Source organism: Malurus melanocephalus, unplaced genomic scaffold (assembly GCF_030028575.1).
Source record: "Malurus melanocephalus ecotype Western Australia unplaced genomic scaffold, MMel_1.1 scaffold_377, whole genome shotgun sequence".
Lineage (NCBI taxonomy): Eukaryota > Metazoa > Chordata > Aves > Passeriformes > Maluridae > Malurus > Malurus melanocephalus.
The window spans coordinates 165957-185403 of NW_026623609.1; the positions used below are offsets into that span (position 1 = coordinate 165957).

The 19447-nt window shown below is 49.0% G+C and overlaps 1 protein-coding gene across 9 annotated transcripts in view; it reads left to right on the top strand.

Annotated features, from left to right (window-relative positions):
* The first annotated feature begins 254 nt into the window (after window positions 1-254).
* The window catches only part of NCOR2 (nuclear receptor corepressor 2), a 218035-nt gene continuing 198842 nt past the window's right edge, over window positions 255-19447 (top strand). For 8 of the 9 annotated variants that reach the window (XM_057378825.1, XM_057378832.1, XM_057378833.1 and 5 more), the window contains exon 1: window positions 255-445. The gene's annotated coding sequence lies outside the window, so the exon portion shown is untranslated. Of the gene's footprint in view, window positions 446-12848; window positions 12909-19447 lie in introns of all 9 variants that reach the window. The other variant, XM_057378826.1, reaches the window with a different exon arrangement.

Below are 19447 nucleotides of genomic sequence, written 5' to 3' on the forward strand. Positions count from 1 at the left end.
GGAGCGGGTGACAGGGACGGAGCGGGTGACGGAGCCGCTGTCCCGCCAGCGCTGTCCCCGGCCCGGCCCCGCGGGCGCTCGCGGTCCCTTTAATGCGCGCGGGCGGCGCGGCCCCGCCCCGCCCCGCCCCGCCCGGCCCGGCTGTGGGGCGGCCTCAGGGACCGAGCAGCCACCGCCGCCTCCCGCCGCGCCGGGGCGGGCCGGGCAGGGCTGGGCTGGGCTGGGCTGGGCGCTGCGGGGCCGGCGCTGCGGCGAGGGGCGGCCCGGCCCCACGGACGGACGGACGGACGGAGGGACGGACGGCGCGGCTCGCAGCCCCATGGCTCTGGATTTATAAACACGGCGCAGATGGCGGGGCCGCGTCCCCGCGCCCAGCGCTGCCCCGCCGGCCGCTGAGACGGGAGCGGCGGCGGCGATGGGGGGCGGCAGCTGCCGGCGGGATTAGGTAAGGCGGGAGGGGGGAGCCCCGGGGGACACCCCCGGTGCCGGGGTGCGGGCGGGGGCCGCGCTGGGGGGGCCGCTCCGCTCCCCGCAGGTGGGGGAAAGGCGGCCGCGTTACGTAAAAATGAAAATGTGCCACGGGAGCTGCTCGCCGGGGAAAAACTTTCTTTTTTTTTTTTTTTCTTTTTTTTGTTGATTTTGCTGTTTCTAGCCTCAAGGGAACGCGCCGCTCGGGAGCGGCGGGGTACAGGAGCGCGGGGGAGCTCCGCGCTTGGCAGACTGGCGGGGACACCCCTCTGCGGGGTGGGGGCACCCAAGGCCCTTTTTCTACCCCCCTTCCTTGTTTTTTCCCTCCTTTCAATCCTGTTGTGTTTTCCGGCTCTTGCCGCCCGCAGTTGGAAGCCGGTGGGTTCGCGCTGACCGRCGGCCCGGAGCGATGAATGAGCGTCCGCGGGGTCACGGGTGGGAGAACGGCCCCGAGCCGTGCCAGGGGGTGCCCGGGGCTCCGGCCGGGCTCCTGGGCATCACGAGAGCCGCAGGGCTGCCTTCTCGGGCGGTGTGCTGCTCACTGTGTAAATATTTACGTGGGGTAGTCGAGCCGATGTTTGTAGGCAACAAGTGCACGTTTCTCCGAACCCCGGCTGCGGTGTCTGGAGCGATTGTTATTTTCTTGTCGGTTTCTATGATTTCCTATTCCCTCTTTCCTCTCGGCCCTTCCTCCTGCTCCCTTGCCCTGACAATGCACAAAGAGCAGGCTGCAGCGGGTGCAGGCAGCTGCCTGCCATGTGGGCTGCTGCCAACAYCACTGAAGCAGCAAAACCTGCAGGACTCGGGCTGGGGCTGCCTGGGGCGCGGGGCCGTGTTGACCCAACAAACTCATCCCTKCTTCCAGCGCTTTGAACCCTGTGGAAGCCCAGCAGAAACAGCAGRCACTGCTGCCTGCGCTGAAGGCTGCGTCGTCTGCTCCCTGAACTTTGTGTTTTGGGTCAGCTCAAGAATGTGCGGGAGGGGACAGTGCTGCTGGAGGTGATCTGTGCAGTGGGTGTTTCCTAACCCGTTGGTCCACAGGCATTTATGGTTTGAACTCTCTCGGTGACCTCTCCCTCAGTAGTCACATGAAGCAAAGGCTGGTGCTCTGGATGCTTGAAAACGTCAGGGTTTTGCTGAATCTGATATTTTTAATCAGAGTTGGGTKGATGTGATATTGTATTCCAGTGCTGGGTGAGAGTTTTTCCATTTCTCATTTCGTGTAGAGCTTTTATAAGTAAGGTTAGATTTAAGTTTGCTATGTACTTTATGGATAAAGATGTGGTTCTACTACTGATTCATGATGGGAACCAATATGAGTTGGGATGACTGGGTGAGTCTCCTTCTCTTCTGGAAGTGATGACAAAACCCCTGAAGAGCTCGAGTGAAGCTGTGCGCTCCTCGTTGGTTTTAATGAAAGCGTACTTAATTCTCTGAGTTTCACTGCTGACTCGTTGGGTGATTTTGAGATTTAGCTCCATCCTCCTGTGTGCCTGGGTCTGCCAGTTCTGTGCGGGACCAGTGCCTTGGTGAGGAATTAGAGTGAGCACGGCTCGCAGAGTTGGGGTTGAGTTCCACGATGCTGCGGGAGGGAAGTTTTGCATGTGAAAAATATTTTATAACTTTAGTTGAGTAAGTTTCAGTGTGAGAGAGACTCTTGCAAAACGTGTTTAGTTTATTGAAAGCAAATGCACTCAAACCTCGATTTGTTGTTGCCAAAAGGGAAAAAGTAGAAGCTATTTTTGGTGTGAGAGAGGAGATGGGGCACGCACATGTCTGGGGCAGGAAAACACTGGCACTTTGTTCTTCTGGCTTCATGTGGGTGGTGGTTTCTGTTACTTGGCTGTGTGTTTCTGCCAAGTTGCAAAACATACCTGGTTCTGAAAGCCCTGCGGAGGTCAGGGCTGGCGCTGCCGAGCTGGTACCGGGCCCGTGTGGGAACGCCTCCCACGTCAGCATCTCCAGCGCTGGAGAAGTGGGTGAGTGCTTCTGCCTTCACACCTTGGAGCTCCAGGGAGGTGACTGGCATTTCTTTGCGACAGGATCTGCACTGAAACCATAAACTCGTTTCATGCAAGCCACCAAACAGCTGCTGCTTGGCAATACCTTTCACTCGCTGATGGCTGTGGTTGGATTTGAACCAAGCTGCCTCCWGTACAGTCCCTGGAGCCATCCTGTGCTAAATCCAAAGAGGGTTTGGTTCAGGCCAAGTTCACGTCTTGTAATTAGGAGATCCAGTCTGGTGAAGGCAGTTTTGTTATGATTGGCAGTGATGGTGTGCATGCAGCTGTGCTGATAGCTGCACGTGTTGAGAGCTTTCCGTCTCATCTCCACGGCAGCTCTGGACTCTGCTGGCTGGAATTGGGTCATAGGAGATACCTTCATCTTTTGTGACATGCCTGTGAATTATTTGTCCCCTTGATGGCTCCTAGTGTTCCTCCCACCACTCGTTCTGGTTTTTAGTGGTCTCTGCTGAAATACAGTCCTGTTTGCAGTCCGGTTTTCCTGGGAGAAACGTGTTTGAAGCCAGTTATAATTTATGTGCCTGAGATGCTGTCATCTTCACGGCCCTGTGGGGAGGAGGAAAGTTACGATCTTGTCATTTTCTAGATGAGTAGGCACAAAAGCAGGATTAAATCACTAAATTTTCAGAGGTGCATTTTGAGTGAGTGATTTGAGCAGTTGTGAAGGGGAATGGCTTGGAGAGGGTCTTTGGGRTGCAGTACTCCCCATCTCTAACCCCATGTCTCATTCTGACCACATCACAAGTCAGAAAGCTGAGGCCGGTGGGGTTATGTGAAGTTCAATGTGTCAGAGCAAGTCTGCTGGAGAGCTGGTGAAGAGGATTCTCTTTCTCCATGAGTGCTTTGCCTGTTCAGTGCGAGGGTTTGTTACTCCCAGTGGCAAAATACCAGTTCCAGTTACTCCCAGTGGCAAAGTACGGGTTCCCCCCGGGTTTTGTGCCTGTGAGCAGTGGTCCCCAAATGCAGACCACGGGCTATCTGCAGGGGTGCACGAGGATGGAAATCCAGGGCACTGTGTTCTTAAGAGGGCTGTTATTTCTGTGCAAGTGCATTTGTGGAACCRCGGCTCGCTTTAGTCTTTGCTGAGAGTTTTCAGCGGAGAGCAGGGTCAGCTCTAATGGAGCTGGAAATGAGGTATAGCAGCACTCGGTCGCCTCTCTGATTAGTGACTGAGGCTTTTGCAGCTGCTTAAGGATTTGGGCATYATGAGGTCGTGGATTCTCATCTAGGCTGCTGTGGCACAGGCTCCTGCTYGGCTTTGAAGGGCTCTTGCTGTGTATCGATGTAGGGAAGCAGTGGAGAATTGCTATTTATGGCTGGGCTTGTGYTGGCACACAGGTGTTGAGGTCTCTGATTTGCCCTGTAATGTCAAGGGATAGGTCTTTGCATTGCAGTAGAAAATGGAAATGTGTATCATTTAATGAGCATGGCTAGAGCAGAGATGTTTCCTAAAAAAGGATTGAAGAGGGAGCTGGAGCTCCAGAGCAGAGGGCAATGAAAATGCCTGTGAAAGCTTGGTCAGAGTGAGGGATGGATCTGGGAGGAAGGGAACAGAAGAGCAGAAGGAAATGAGTGATTTGTCAGTTTTGGGAAGTGATCCTTGACCTGACCTGAGCATGAGGCAGCAGCGGGACTATACTGGGAATTGAGAAATCTGGACTGCACCCCCAGTCCTGCTGCCCACCCCACTTGTCACTTCCCTTCTGGAGGCCACCAGTTCTCTGTTCCTGCCAGCCTGCCTTTGGCAGCTGGAGTCTCTCTGGGGTGTGGACTGTTCCTCATTAAAGGCAAGCCCCAGGAGGGGATGTTTCTGCAGTGCTCACATGGTAGCAGCTCCTGTGCCATCTTCATGATGGGAAGCTGAGAAATGTGACCTGGCTGAGGTTGGGCAGGCRAGAGCAGCACGCAGCCAACAGTGTGTGCYTSRCTGCTGATCCAAATGGGGSTTGSAGAGGTYCAGAGATGAGCCCTGCCTGCAGGGSAGAGGTGACTGGCACTGGAGGAGAAGCAGTAAAGATGGAAATRGGTGGCCATGACTGTGATTGTTACCACAGTGCCAGGRCTGGAGGGATCTGGGCCACGGGGAGGGGACAGGAGCACAGCAGTTGGCGTGGTTATGTGCCTGCTGGGTGCACGGAGGATGCTGATAATGGTTACTGCTCTCTTTATAGCTGTGGAGCACTGAGCAAACATTAATGAACGTAAAGGATAGCAGCTCTGTCTAGTTACAGAGAAGGGAAGTTACTCCAAATTAACTTTATGATCCGTGAAACTGAAGGTTATTTAAAAAAATAATAACATAAATGGAAATGCTGAAGTTTTTCAGAGTCGCTGAGTACGCTGCTTGTTGTTTAATGCCTTCCATTTTTTCAGTCCCAGTCTGTGTTTTTGGCTCGGGAACAAATTACAAGCAATATCAGCTTACGCTTGGATTTGAACCCACATTGCTCTTAGTCAGCTGAAATATTTCCCCTTATCGCCRCTCCCATAATGTTTATTTTAGACCGGATAGCATCATGGCTTTCCTGCTCACTGTAGGGAAGAAGCCAGTCTTTGAAATAACCCAGCACCTTGGAAAGAAATGATCTCAAAGCCAGTTTGGTTTCTGAACGAGGTACAGCTTAATTTTCCACCACGAGGTTTATGCAAGGCTGTATCCCAGAACATTTTGCRGCATTAAAAACCCAGGAGGTGGCAGATGGATGAATTGCTGACAGATTTAAAATTGTTCGACAAACATAAAGCATTCAGACGTGAGGCCAAGGCAGGAGGAAGGTTGCAGGGAGAAATGGAGGCAGAAAGGTCGAATAAGTTATTCTGGGMAGGAGTTGTGCAGGCAGAGATAAACTCCAGTGGGTTCACTGTGAGGGAAAGGGAATCCTTCAACAGCAGGGATTGTCGAGGAGTGTGTTCCATCAAAGCACAGGGAACCCTTCGAGTCCTGGATCAGGGGTGGGAGGAGGATGATGAGGAAGAAGGGGGCCAAGTTCAGCCTTGGCAGCAGCGATGAGGCCAGAAATGGGATTGCCCTGGGAGGAGACAATGTGGTGGGGTCCAGATAGTTTCCTCTTGTGGGAAGTGCTCTGGCAGCAGGAGGGAGGCCGGGGATGGATTTGGGCATTGTCTCTGGAGGCTGCAGGCCTGGCTGCTGCTCTCTGGGTGGGTGTGTGTGTGTCCAGGGAGAGAGGCAGAGCGGGCAGGATTTCCTCTCTGCGGCGCTGGCTCCTGGGTTAATAACTAACCAAGCAGTCTAGGTTTATCCTTCCATTGTGGAAGACAATTATTTACATAATACCACTCCACATAATCTTTATTTAGCATTGTTTCCCTGGTGTYACACTGGACAGAGTGGCGGTGCCCAGAAATGCAGTTTTGGCCCAAATGTGTGGGAAGTTAACTCTTCCAGCTTGGTGTGCTTCTCCCTGCCTGCTCAGGGAGCTGGCTGGAAACTGAGTAAATCCTCCAGTGACTGTCTATCATGTTTTTGAGACCTCTACATCTTCTAAACTGTGTTTTCTGCAGGCTCTGGGCTGGTGTTCCATGTTGGTACCTGAATGTTGCCTGCCAGCTTCCTAAGCAACACAGTTTGGGTTTGTCCTGTGCATGTTAGGGCAAGAGAGTACTTAACAATGTGYTCTTCCTTGTCTCTGTGTTGAAGAAGACAGAAGGAAAGAAACGTGTTAGGCTGTGGGTGGAGGATGACAGGATTTGGGAAGGTTCCTGGTGCWGATCATCCCATCGTCTGTGATCAGTCCCTGAGGACTTGCTGTCTCCCAGGTAAGCAGGTTTCATCCTCCTCAGGGAGTGTTTAATTGAAGGTCTGGARGCTTAGGTGGTTGTGTAAAGAGTTGGGCCTGATTATTGCAGCACAGTATAGTGAAGGACTGAACCCTGCACTTGGGTGTCAGTGGGATGCAGTGGGAACTGAACTGGTGAGTAGGATGGTGAGCAAGTCAAGTTTCTGAAAATCTGCCTGTGCCTCCAGCTGTGCAGTGCTGGCTGGAGAGTGTGGAGGGTGTCTTTTYCTCTCCACTGCGGAATGTGTGGGCTTCTAACAAGCTGTGGCAAACAATGGAAAATTGGCTTTCTTCTGAAAATAGTTTAAAACCTTATAAATTTACTCTAGCGGCTGAATTTTTACAGGACCAGATCTCAGCTGCATGATACTTGATMACTTCATAAATAGCCCATTCTTTGGCCTCTGCAATGTGTGACTGTGGCATTCTCGATCCACTGAAGCTTTGTCTACTGCCTCCCCAAGCCTGTGCTGTTCCCACCATGCAGTTTGTGATACCATGTGGTGTGYAAATCTTGGGTGTATAACAGAGCTGTGGTGTTTGCTGTCAGAGCTGTGTGCTCAGGCAGTTTCTCCAGTCATTTGGTTGGGGGTGTTTTTCCTGCATCTGGACCTTAGATAACTGTGCCTCCTCTTCTTTGGCACAAGAGCTTCTTGTGTTTCGCAAAAGAGGATGACTCTTTCCTACTGGAAAGACTTCCTTGATCAAGTTCTTGTTTTTTTATGGACACACATCATATAAATCCATTAATAAACTTTTCAAGCTCCATCTTGAAAGCAGCTACAGCTTTTTTTTCTTTTTTTTTTTCCTTTGCTGCAGAGTTTCAAGCTCATGCCAGAGTGTCAGCTTCATTTCTAGGTCACCGGTCTGCCCTTTCATTTCCCCCTCACGCTCAAGTTGRCCGGCTTGTTTTGATTTGGTAATATGTGAGGTGGTGTCCACAGACAAAACCAGGCAGGCCAGTGAAATTCATGTTTCCCTGCAGTCTTGTTCCTGTTGTGTGTGTGAATAATAATTTCCAAATGCTAGACCAGCGCTGATTAAAAACTGTCAAAGAAATAAAATGCAGCAAAGTCTACATTACAGCGACCTGCGCGTTCAGTGTTTTGGGAAAACTCTCTGAACTGACAGTGGAAAAACCCTTCAGAATTCTTATTTAAGGCTTTCTAGTCTTAAATGTCACTTATTGGGGAGGTGCTGATGAGGCAGCCTGAGCATATCCAGGCTCTGCAGGAGGTTTGTTGCTGCTGTCTGGGGGGGATTTGGAGTCAGTAACTCTCTTTCTGCGCCGGCTCTGTGGAGTTGTTTGGGATCCAGAGCTACAGTTGAGATATTTTTGCATTCTGTGGGCACAGCACCTGGGCAGCAGCACGCTTGTGGCTGGAGCTGCTGAGAGTGACTGGCAGAGGGTGGACGGGTAAAAGCCTTCTCTGCAGCCCGAGTGGATGCTGGAGTGGAAATGAAGAGCTGGAAATCTTTCTGAGGAGCAGCACATGGTGTCTGTTGCTTGTTCTGAGTGAGTACAAGTGCTTGTTTTTTTACTGAGCTGCAAAGCAATGGGTGTTCAGAGGTTTTTATGCCGCTCCGGTGTTGGGACCGTGAAGCTGTTGTCATGTCATCAGCTAAGATGTGTTGAGCATCCTTATTTTTGGATGACAGCGTGTATAGGAGGTGTCAGCCAGCCCTTTTTGCTTCTTTCTCTCTATTTTCTTTCTTCATTTGTAGGTTTTAGTCTTGGCTTTGCTTTGATATCTTGACAGGGTTGATGCTAAAAAATTCTTGTGTTTTTTTTAAATTTTTGTTGTCTTGAGATGCCATGATTAGAGGTGCACGTAAAGAGCTGCTGTGGTTTTGGTCCAGAACCCAGCCAGCTGCCAGCAGCATTCCTGAGGGCTGTGTGGTGTTGGAGTGAGAAACACTGCAGGGTTTTGGTTTTTTCCCAGCATTATGAAACAGAAGAAACGAGAGAAGTCAGCATGTACCTTAAGGGTTGTGTTTTTATTTTAACTCTGTCACTGTGGAGAGCTGAGGTTTGCATCTTCTCCACTGAGACTGGTGCTCGTGAAATCTAACGCACTTCTGTGAATGTCCTTAAACTCTGCCAASAGCAGAGAAGGCTGAGAAATGGGGAATTTGCTTTGCCCGGAGGTGGAGGAGTCATGCTGCAGAGGCAGACACAAGCACCCTGGTTGCTCCTGTTTCCCTTGCCAAAGGCGGTGTGAGTTTTGGTCTGCTTCAATGAGACGAGCTTTAAGCTCCATCTGTGTCTTTATTTTTTATTTTTTATTTTTTTTCTGCGTTTTGTTCAGTTGTGCTTTTTAAACGTCTGTGGATTTGTTCTCAGCAGGAGGTTTCAGTCCCCACACAATGTATTATTGTGTTCGCCTGGCTCTAGTTCCTTATTTGATGCGGAAACACCTTGAACCTTTGGCTGAGTTGGAAGATGGGTGTCGAGTCAGGCCCATGGCTGCAGGCGTGGGGTGTTCCAGGAAGGACAAGTCTGTGCACAGCTCAGTGAGTGTCCCGATTGCTGCTCCAAACTCGGGGTGTTTGGCTAACACAGCCACTCCCTACCTGCTGATCTTATTTTTGTTTGAGAGGCTGATCCCTAGGGTAAGAGGCTGTAGCCAGAAATAAGTGAATGTTCACACTTACCTGCATGGACTTCTGGAGTAYTTTGCCAATTAATTCTCAGGTAACAGGCTAAAATATCTGGTGTGAAGGACACAGCCAGGAATGCTGCTACCCCTGCTATTCTTCACTCATTCCAGTTTATGCAAAACTTGATAAAAGTGCCTGTGCTGTCTTGGCCATTTGCAATCTGCTTTACAAAGCCTCTTAACCAGAAGAAAAAATGTGTAAACAAACACATCAGTTTCGACTTGCAGCCTTGCCAAGTCCATTCGGTGTGCGTTGAGGAGGCAGAACAATTAGTTACAGAAGCAAATGGCTCTTGTGTGTGTTCTGTGCTCCTGTCACATGGCCATCTCYCAGTTTTTTGGTAAGTGTAACCATGAAAGCTGTATCAAGCAGCTATTTAAGGCATGTGCAGAAGAAGGGGGTGAACCAACAGCTGAACGTTAATCTGCCAACGAAGGTGGAGCTGAATTGTATCTCTTGATGGGGTGGGGGTGTCCAACAACGGTCATTTCTGCTCCCTTTTTAACAGCACCTAGTTGGTTTCTTCAGTTGAGTTTCTCAGATCGGGGGCTTTGGTTGTAGTGCTGGTTGAAGGAGTTTACTAATTCACGTGTTCCTATCACGGTGCTTCTCTCTCCTGTTATTTTTGAGCTGAGTAGTTGAGTGAATGTCTTCAMCAARCMSWCGWSSKYTTGKTGAAGTCAGCCCTGCTTTGTTGAMCATGKGTGCTGCAAGGACAGAGGTRGGACCAGGGGACAGCCTGAAATAAGGGAAGAGTGGCTGTCCTTTACCTGGTTGTGTTTCAAGCCTTTCTTTTAGAGAACTAAATTTCACAGGCCTGAAATTCCCTTCTAAGGGAGGGATATTCCCCCCAAGCTTCTGCATAGACCTGTCTGCAGACATGTGATGTCTCTGTTAAACAGGAGACAAACCAACCAATTTTGCAACAGGTGATACAGACCCTCAGGGAAGGTTTTGGTGGCATTCCTGCAGCAGCAGTTTCATCTTGGATCGTGCTCAGGCAGTGTTGTTGTAGCAATTCAGTCATTTCTGCCATGGTCTGGGCCCTTGGGAAGGTCTGTGGCATTTGCTCTTTTTCTGTGAGCTGGGAATGAAGTGTTTGGTTCAGAATGGTGGCTGGGAATGTTCCTCTGCGACAGGGAAAAGCTTTTTGCATGGTCACTGCTTTGTGCCAGCTATAAGACCTTTGTTCCTTGGATCTTGTGCACCCCGGGRGACTCGAGCAGTCTGTGTTTCTGTGCTGTGGCCCTTCATATCCGGGGAGAGCTGACAAGAGGAAAGTTGGGCAGATGCCATCCTCTGTGCTCTGTGGCAGCTCTGCCAGCATCAGTCCCAGCTCAGTGAGGCACCTGATGAGCAGAGAGTGAGAGGAGGGTCCTTTTCCCAGGRGAGTTTAAAACCGCTCTGCCACAGGAGCTTTGCTGAATTGCAAATTGCTTTTTCTCTCCCACTCTCTTCTAAATCTGCAGCTTCTCCTGAAGTGGCAGTAGATTTTACTCGTGTGTGCTAGCGCACGGGTGAGAGTGTGCCGCAGAGTAGAGTTGTAAGCAACTGATGTGATGTTGATCATAATGTAGTTAATGACACTTAAAATATTTGCTTGTTTGTAATATACCGTGGTCTCTTCCCAGGCACTGAAGTTGACGGACAAGCTTCAGCTGTATTTGGCGTGGTGTTTGGAGAGATGGACAGCTTCTGTCACTTCTTTGACAGATGGGCTTTGACTTTTTTAGAGAAAACAGCAGCATTTTGGTTTTTCTCCCCACTCAAAACCAAACAACCAAAAGCCAAATGGAGGGCAGATCTTGCATGCATTCTGTTTATTTATTCGTGCAAATGCACCTTTTTGATGTGTCATTAACCTGGTTGAGCTCTGGTGCTGTTTTTAGCAGCCTCATGRTATGGGCAGGGAGCAGTTGCAGTAAGGTTTGTGTCACCCATTCCAGGGTGACAGTGGTGRCACAGAGCCCAGGGTGTCCCTGGGGCTGCAGGTTCCTCCCTGTCCATCTGGGGTGGCCTGGAAGGGCTTGGGTGAGCTCCCTGCCCCAGTCCCACACAGGGAAATCTGTGTAAAGCATTGCYCTTCAGTTCCTGTGGCCATGGTAACCGGCTTGGATACATCCAACTTGCCTAATTAACCTAAAGGAGAGTGRTTTCCAGGCTGACTCTCTCCCCTCGGATTTCAGAGCACAACTTGTGTTGTCTGATCTGCCCTGTACCTCTGCACCAGCAGAGACTTTCTCAGAGTGGTTTCTTGGCTCAACTCTATCTGATGTTTTGGGTGCTTCTCTTGCTCTGCATTCCCTCTCTGTAATCCCTCGATTCTTATGGGAGGAAGGTCCCAAACTCAAATGGAAAAAACTTGCTCTGATTTCTTCCTTGAACTGGGTGAGGTGAAAGTGGATACTTTGCTGCATCTTTCCCATTTCTGTACTGCAGGATTTCTGCCACCCTGACTTCCTGTTTAAAAATCTGTGAAATCCTYAGGTTTGAAACAAAACAGCACATCCTGGAGATGTCTGTGCACCTCTTCAGCTTTCCTCATCTTAATRTACTAGTTAAAGGCATTGCTGCTTGGCACTGTTTCTCCTGGGTTTAATTATTATTTCAGTGATTGGAGCTGCAGACTGCAGCAGGGACTGAAGAGTTCAGCCTCAATTAAAAACCACCCTGTGCCAGGCAGATAGCAGCAGGCAGCKCTGCTATTCTCAAGTGTCTCCAGCAGTCCATCGAAACACCATGTGATCGGCTCAGTTGAGAAATMTGAGTAGGCAGAAAGCAGTTTCTGGGATAAACCTTGTGAGTGYTTCTCAAAATAGCCCGAAAGCAAGGTTTGGCTTTCTACAGCCACTCTTGGTCCTTGAGGCTGGTCAGAATTTTGCATGGATTACTAAATATTGGCAAAGGTTTGATCTTCAAAAACCATAAGATCCTTTTTTTTTTTTTCCTTTTTGATTCTGCCTCTGGTATGTTTAAACTTAGAGGATTTGCATTTTCGTGTCTTTTTTAGCYTTAATTGTAAGTACTGGGACTTTCCTTACTTGCCGTTCCAGCTTTTTATATTTTTCCTCAAAGCTGATGACCTCGTGTTTGACCCTTGCAAACCTCTTGGGCCGCCCAGCAAACAAATGTGCTGTGAGAAGAGCTCATGAGAGTAGCCTGAGCTATTACACTGGTCAGTCATTGACCAGGACTCTTGTTTTYCTTCCTTTGAAGATCTGCTTAATCATTGGCATTGCAACCCCTGCTGTGCTGGGCACCTGGAGGGGTTTGTGCTGCTCCCCGTGATGAGGGAGGTGGCAGGGGGGTTTTAGAGAGTCCAGCGCTGTAATCAGGTTTTACTGGGGAGGAGATTGTCACTGATATCCCTGGGATTTGGCATCTATATAAATACATGAGCCAAGCTCTGTTTAAGTGTGTAGGTTCATGTCAGTTCATTTGTCTGGGAATGGGGCCGGGAGCATCCTCAGCCCATGGTCCTTCTGTGTGATTTCTATTCCCAGTATATCCCACAATCCCAGTATATCCCACAATCTGATGAGGTGGGACTTGCTGAGGGTAAATCCCTGTAAATGCTGGTGCAGCTGGAAGTGACTGCTTCAGATGTGGCTGACTTCAGGACCAATTGGGAGACACAGATAAAAACTGCGTGGCTAAAACTGATGTGGACTAGTGCCCGAGGGATGACTGCAAACTGGTGAAGCAGCTCTGAGATCTCASAGTTGTGAGTTGTTTTTCCACCCTTATTTACTGTAATACCTCTGGATGACACGGAGCGTTCAGGAGATGCTGCTAAACTGAATTCTACAGCTGAATTCACACTGGAGAAATGAGAATTGCTTCTTTTTGTTGGGGAAAAAATAAATCTGCTTTTATCACATCCTTGTTATCCTTACAGCTTGTGGCCTGGAAAATGAGAGAAAATTGATAGTGAGGGCTGACTGACATKTGGAGAGAGGTAAGATCTTGGCTTTTTGTGGGCTTTACTTTATGAACTTTCTGGTCCTTCATGTGTTTGCTGATGTGTGAGTGGAACTGGATTTTGTTGGTAAAAATGTGTTTTGAGTGGATATCTGAGATTAACTCTAAATTGCCCGCCTAAGGGTAGTTTTGAGTGAGGTTTCCAGGAGCATCCCTGCTCTTACTGTGTTTTTGGCTCCCCTCTCCCAGTCTGGCTGTCTGCGGGAGGGGTTTCTCTGCAGAGAGCAGCCTGTGTTCTGTGCTCGTGTTCTCTGCAGAAGCCATGAAAAATGTCGTTCAGATGACAGTGATTTGGGGTAGCTCTAGAAAATCATTTTCTGCTGGTGGATAGTACCAAACTATTTCCTTTCACCCACCCCCTCCCTTCCCCAAAACAAAAGAAGAGATGAAAGGATTCATTAGGAATTATTCACTCAGCTCTGCCGCCTGTCTGAGATCTGGCTGTCTGCGTTCATCCCCCAGCTCAGGGAAGGTCAGAGGGCATCTCCCTGGGGAGGATTTGCTGTTGACTGAATTGCACTCTGTCATTATCCTGCTGGATAACGAATGCAGTGGCCTCATTGGCACTGGCTTCAGAAAAAGCACGGTCATCTGCATGTGGCCTTGAGGCGAGAGGCGAAAACCTAAGGAGAGCAGCGTGGAAAACCTCGTCTTGTGGGAAGAATATGATGCAGACCTGGGTGGTTTGGCACAGAGGTTTGCTGGCTGCGTGTGCTGAGCAGGTCTGTAGCTGCTCTGGACCTCTGTGTTATCTTGTTGGAGGTGGGGGAACACAGCAAGAGGGTTTAAAGGACTAAACTCCATCTGATGGGGTGAAACTAGTTAAAGCTGCTCCTGTTTTTTTCAGCAGAAAGTATGGCATGTTGGTGACACAGTTTGAGATATTTTAATGAGATTTAAACAATTTTTTTCCCTTTGTTTTGTTTTCAAATAGGTTTCCTGAAAGAAAAACATACAAATCCCCCTGAGCTAATTGGTRTGTGATTTGAATTCAGCTGCTACCTTGGAAGAGCTTTTCCAGCAGCTGATCTGAAAACAGCCTTTCCCACAATATTGTGGGTTGTCAGTCAATGCTAGAGGATCTTGAAGTTGCTGGTGGGAAGGAGAGAGATGTATTTTGTTTGATWTGCTGCATCTTTTAGTTCAAATATCATAAAATACTCAGACTTGTGTGAAAAAGACCCTAATGGAGAGAAGCTTTCGGAGGGATGAAAGTCTTGGTAGCTGGAAATGAGTAAGAAACAGTTGTTGCTGGCAGAGCCCGTTGGGCTGGCTGAGGAAGTAGCTAGACCTGAAGAAAATTTGCATTTTAAGCACCAATTTCAGATGTTACCCACTGCCTTGTCCCTTGATCTTSTGGCAGCCAGTGGCTTAGAAGGGCTTAACGCTGTGCCCTTGCACGTTGTTGATCTGCACTGGGGTGGCCTCATGCAGCCCTGTGAAATAAAGCATTAAACTTTAAATGTTGGSCTTCATTGCCTTCAGGCTAAGTCGGTTCCCTGGAAGATGCTGTGATAAAATTGCTGGCCCAGGTAATTTGTGTCCTGGTGATGAGCAGCAGAGAGGAGGGCAAGAGTTTGTGTGCTTGCTTATTGCTGTCATCTGTCTTGCAATCAGAAATTTATGAAATGGCCCTTGGTGTTACAGTGTGGGGCATGTGAGTGCATATTTAAGTGGTTGGTAGATCTAGTCCATTGCTAGATTGGATCAAATCACCCTCTTAAGAAATGTGGACAGGGATGTTTCACTTCTGGATGCTCTGACAGTTAAGTACAGGAGGASGTGGTCTTAGTGACTTTAAAATTTTGTACCTGAGGTTGGCCAATAATTACTTAAAATCACTGTAATTCTGGTACCAGCATTAAAGGATATGAAATTATCCTGTACTATAATAAACCAAAAAAATACAGCTGCCTGGAAAAGTCTTGTTGCTCTAATCCAGGACAAAGTGTGTATTACTGGTTGTGAATCAGTTTAATTTCTTTTGGGGCCTGACCCTCTGGATTCTTATTGCTGCAAGAAATCCTTCTTGCAAGGGCAGTCATCTCCAGTTTGGGGCTCAGCTGAGTGATGCATGACCAAGTAGTAGCTTGTAGCATTTATGAACTAGGGCAGAAGTAGATCCCTTATTCAGACAGAGCTGTATAAGCCTCCAGTGTTCTATACGAGGCCCCAAATTTGCCTATGTTATAAATAAATCTGTGGCTGGGTGCTTGTGCGTTTCTTTTTTTAAGCTGAAGGCAACCCCTTAAGCTCTTTTCTGCAGGTCTGTTCAAGCTGGGGCATGGGGAATTCCTAAGAGGATTATCATGGTTTACTTGATACAGAACTTGAACTTGAGCAATGGCTTATCTTATCAGTGATAAAAGACATGGAAATGAAGTTTACGTAACCGAAGAGGCCTTGAACTGTGGCTTTTTTTTTTTTTCTCTTCTGGAAACTGGAATGACAGATCTCCCGAGTTCTTCTCTGCTCACAACTGCAGTGTTTGTTATCTGGTGTGTACTGTCTGCTTACCACTGGCATTTATTTCCAGTGCTGTGTTTGGAGCTGTTCTCTGAAAAAAAGAAAAGGAAGGAGTGGAGTGGAGGCGGAGAGCAGCAGAGACTTAGCAAGAAGAGCTGTGGGCATTTTCTGCTTTTGCTGGAAAGCTTGGTGTCTGTCCTTGCTGGAGAGACTGGTGCCACTCACACCTTGTTTCCAAGCTCCTGTGTTGCTCTGGGCTCAGCAGGTGATTTGAAGAACAGCACAGAGCAGACCCCCTTCACCAATGGGCTTTTAAGCCTGGAAAGGCTTAAAACTTGTGAGTAAACCTGACCTAGGGAACAAATGAAAGTGCCCTGTCTGTTCCTGTTGGAAAAAGCAAATGAGTGGGGASGGCCAGGATAGTCTCTGGTGGCAGCTGGAAAATAAATGCAAATGTGTACTGGTGTGCTGTGGTACTCATGGCTGTGGCACAGGGTGGGTGCAGTGCCCAGGCTGCTGCTGCTGCTGGGGCAGAGTGGGTGCCACCTGCTCACCTGCCCCTGGCTGTTCCCTCTGCCACCCTCTGTCACCCTCTGCCACCCTTGTCACCCTCTGTCACCTCCTCTCTGCACAAGGAAACAACGCTCAGCAAGCAGCTCTGCCATGGAGCCTTTCCATCCTGCCAGATTACTGTGGGTTTGCTTGCCCTGGTATCCTGCACCTGCTTTGTCTGCGCTGCGTGGGAGGAATTTTATTTTTTGAGCTCTTGCTGTCACAGATTGTGACAATGCCACAGAGGTCTGGGCCACGCCGTGCTTCCCACAGAAGGGCTCAGCAGACAGTCGAAGGCTGGCAAGCTGACAGCACTTATTAGAGGTAACCTTCAGGAAATGCCACACACAGCCCTCGCTGAGCTCTCTGGCTCCAGGCACATACAGTATTTACACCACGCTTCTTGAGTTTCCCTGAAGGCTCTCAGCCTGCAGCTGCCTTTCTGTGCTCTGCCACCTGCCCTGTGTCCTCATCTCCAGTGCCTGGGCTGGGTTCTGGCTGCTGGGCTCCTCTGGCAGCACCCACCATGCGTGGCACAAAAGGTCATGTCCTCTGGCCTGCTAAAAGGTGTTTGTGGTAATTGGGTTCTGGAGCACCAAGTTTTCATACTTGTGTGTGCAGGGAACAAGCACTTGCACAGCAGCTCTTTGTTAAAATGCAAGGGAATTACATGGGATCAGCTCTTTTCACTAAGCAGATGACTTACTTGAGTGGCTATGTATGGAGTTAAAAGCCAAACCCTAAGCACTGAGGTTGGAAAATTTTTTTCAGGTTGGTTTAGTGGTGTATTTTCATCCTACATGGGGTGTGAGGAAGGAAATGTGATACTGTATGGTTCTAGTAAATGATAGTGCTGAACAGCACCTGAACACTTCGTGGTGCTAGAGCCTGGACTGGTAGGTGTGGAGAGGCACTATTGGGCACCCCATTGGGACATTTGTGCCAAAGGCAGGTCAAGTATTTTCTTTGCTTCCTGGCTGAGAAGTTGGGGAAAGTTTATCTGAAGGGTGGGATTACAGGATGTGTTCAAGCAACTCTAGCCTTGCTCTGCTGCCCCCAGAGTTGGGGGCTCWCATATCTTCTACAGACCAAGAAATKASTTTTTTCCAGCAGCAGRCAGCTGGAGTTGATCCCAGTTTCGGTTGCTTGAGTCTGTTTGATCCACCCACTCTTCATCGTGCTGCCTGTAATGTGCACGAGTTGTTTGATGCTCTGCTCCCTTCAGTGAAGGATCAGCTGTGATCCTTCCTGACTGGATCTGCTGTATGGAAAGCAGAAATCTGCTGTCCTCCTGGGTGTTACCCTGTTTGGGGAGATGGGAGCTCGCTGGTGCTTTGCTCTGGTGGAGCTGTCCTCCTTTTGGACACTCCAAAGCCTGTTTTGGCACATGCACTTACAGAGGTGTCTTTTCCCCCTGCTACCTTATGAGAACTGTCAGAGGGAGCCCATGGGGTGGCATTAAATCCCACTTTATTATTGTTAATTTCCCGTAATACTTAGGCTTGGAGCCCGTGGTTGCTTGGCCTTGCCCAGTGGGGAAGAGCAGGATATTCTGCCTCAAGCTGAGGTCCCTTGGCAGTGTCGGCTCTGAATCCCCTGCTCCTCTGGTGTGGATTTAATTTCCACGGTGCTGCAAATGCTTCCCCAGTGCCCAGCTATCAATTGAAAAGCAGTGGGGGGGTCTGCRGGGGGGTGGTGATGGTGGGGAATGACTTGTGGTCTCCATGGCAACCTCCAGACGATAAATGGATCAATGTGCTGTTCTGCACCATCTGAAACTCAAGCGGCGCTGGCTAAATCTGGGGGCTGCCTTTGCCTGCCAGATCCYGCTGTGGGGTCATTAGTGTGAGACAGCTCAGCACGAAAGCCTTCCCATCAGTTTGCCACAGAGCACCTGGGGTTTGTGCTGGAAACCCAAACTTGGCTCACACTGGAGGATTTGGRTGTCTGGAGCTGCACCACTGCCTTGGGTTTAGGTGCTGTTGTGGGCAGCTGGCCAGGCATCCACATCCCTGGGTTTRGAAAGGGTAAAAATAAATGGCTGGCTTCCCTTCCATCTCTTTCTAAAACCTCCAGCTCTTGCTGTGCAAGCACTGGGAGATTTATGCTTTTCTTTCTGTGAGTTAAAGGCTTGGAATCCTGGATTAGGTTTGTGTTGGGATGGTGGGTAAGAACAGCTGCCTTTGTTCTCACTTCTGATTCTGATAAGTAGAGAATCTGTCTTCTGAGCTGCTGCTCCAGTGTTCCCAGTGACCACATTTACCTGCTAAAGAATATACTGAACTTCCCTCACTAGATTTCATAAAAACTTACCTTGGTCTGAAGTTTCCAATGCACTGCTTTTTAAACAAGAGTTGTTCCAGAGCGGAGGTCTCTCATGCCAGATGTCCCAATGGGGTGCACAACAAACTCTGGAGTCACACCGGGCTTAGGTTCAGCCAGAGACTGATGATGGGAGGGACTTTGATTTCTTGGCCAACTCTGTTTGGGCAGGGATGYGGGTGCATTTCATTTCTAATTCGTGGTGTTATGTTTGTAATTTTGTTAATGCAGACAGGGAAACYTGCTGTCTGCAGTGGGGTGGAAAATCCCCAGAGTATGCTCTGAAACCATTTTCTGTTGTGGTTCTGTGTGTCCGGCTGTGCCTGTAGCCCCTGGCATGTCCTGCAAGCTGCTCCCAGGGCAGTGGCCTGTCACATGTCCAGAGGCCCCTTTTGGAGATCTCTGWTTATAAAGGCTCAATTGTGGGACAGTCTGGCCAAATCATCTAAGCTCGTAATTTTGCAGCGCTGAAATGTCCAAGAAATCTGCCATCTCTGTTGCCTTGTGAATAATTTATGGATCTCTTGACTCCAAGCTCATAAGAATCGATAACTCTTCGTGGATTTTTTATTTTTTTTTCCCAGCAGCAGCTTGGTTAAACTCTTCCATTCTTTTTTGTTGCTGATATTGAAAGGCTGTGGCTTGTTCCTTAACCCTGAGCCATGTTTTCTTTTTTGCAGCAGAATTGATCTGGGCTTTTCCACAGAGCTGTCTGTGGCTGTTCTTCATCATGATGTCAGGCTCAGATTACTGCAGGAGACAACCTCCCTTGCACCTTTTCCATGGGCTATTGCAAGTGTTTGGGCTGTTAAAACTCCTGCTCTGGGGCAGAGCTGCAGAKCTTGGAGAGGTTGAAGTGTTTGAGCATTGTGGCCCTGGCTGAGGAGAGGTTTCAGCAGCTGCAGGCCATTTGCTGCCAGTAGAGCTTGCAGCCCTCTAATCCCAGTAATTTGGATATGGATATGTTAATTTATTCCTCTAATTTCTAGGCCTTTCTCTGAACGCTGATGCGCTCTGATGATCTTTGCTCCCTGTCAGGCTCGGAAACGAAGCCTGAAGTGTACCAGTAACAGCAGTGCCCTCTGTGTTGGGTTATTACCCTTTCAGAATTTAATAACGTGACACCCCTTTTTACTGGATAGCTTGTCCTTCCCTCTAGGAACAGATCGATAACAG